The sequence below is a fragment of the Elephantulus edwardii genome, unplaced genomic scaffold, assembly GCF_000299155.1.
Source record: "Elephantulus edwardii isolate Elephantulus edwardi_28Jun2011 unplaced genomic scaffold, EleEdw1.0 scaffold00400, whole genome shotgun sequence".
In the NCBI taxonomy this organism is placed as follows: domain Eukaryota; kingdom Metazoa; phylum Chordata; class Mammalia; order Macroscelidea; family Macroscelididae; genus Elephantulus; species Elephantulus edwardii.
The window spans coordinates 225,878-226,449 of NW_006400150.1; the positions used below are offsets into that span (position 1 = coordinate 225,878).

At 38.3% G+C, this 572-nt stretch overlaps 1 protein-coding gene across 1 annotated transcript in view; it reads left to right on the top strand.

Moving 5' to 3' along the window:
• Nucleotides 1-572, top strand: part of CD180 (CD180 molecule) — a 31,445-nt gene that overhangs the window by 23,798 nt on the left and 7,075 nt on the right. The gene's annotated exons all lie outside the window — the stretch shown is intronic.

Sequence of the window (572 nt, forward strand, 5' to 3'; positions counted from 1 at the left end):
CCTATTCTGCCCTTTCCTCAAGATCTCTTCCATGCTCAAGCTAATTGTTAATAGTTTTTGTGTCAATCCATCACCTTGAGGTTATTCTTCACTGACCCTTTCCAGTATGAAGTCTTTTTCCAAGGACTTTCCCTTCTGCCATGTCCAAAGTATGAGAGATGAGGTTACATTATCTTTGCCTCTAAGGAGCAATGTAATTGCTCTTTCTCCAAGACAGACTTGTTTGCCCTTTTGGCATTTCATAAAATATCCAGAACTCCTTTCATATGCCACAATTCAAACTCATTGATTCTTTGTCATTCATCCCTATTCATTGCCCAATTTTGATGTGACTAAGCAGCAATTGAAAATGAAGCACATTTTATTCTTTAAACTGACATGTTTGCTTAGTACTTTGGAGAGGTGCTCAAAATAGATTTTCCTAATTCAACACAGTGTTTTGTTTGTTTTTTTGAATGCTACTACTACAACCACCAATCCATACCTTTTCAACCTATATGCAGAACAGATTATCCGGGAGGCTGGGCTCTATGAGGAGAAATGTGGGGTCAAGATTGGTGGCCGATTTATCA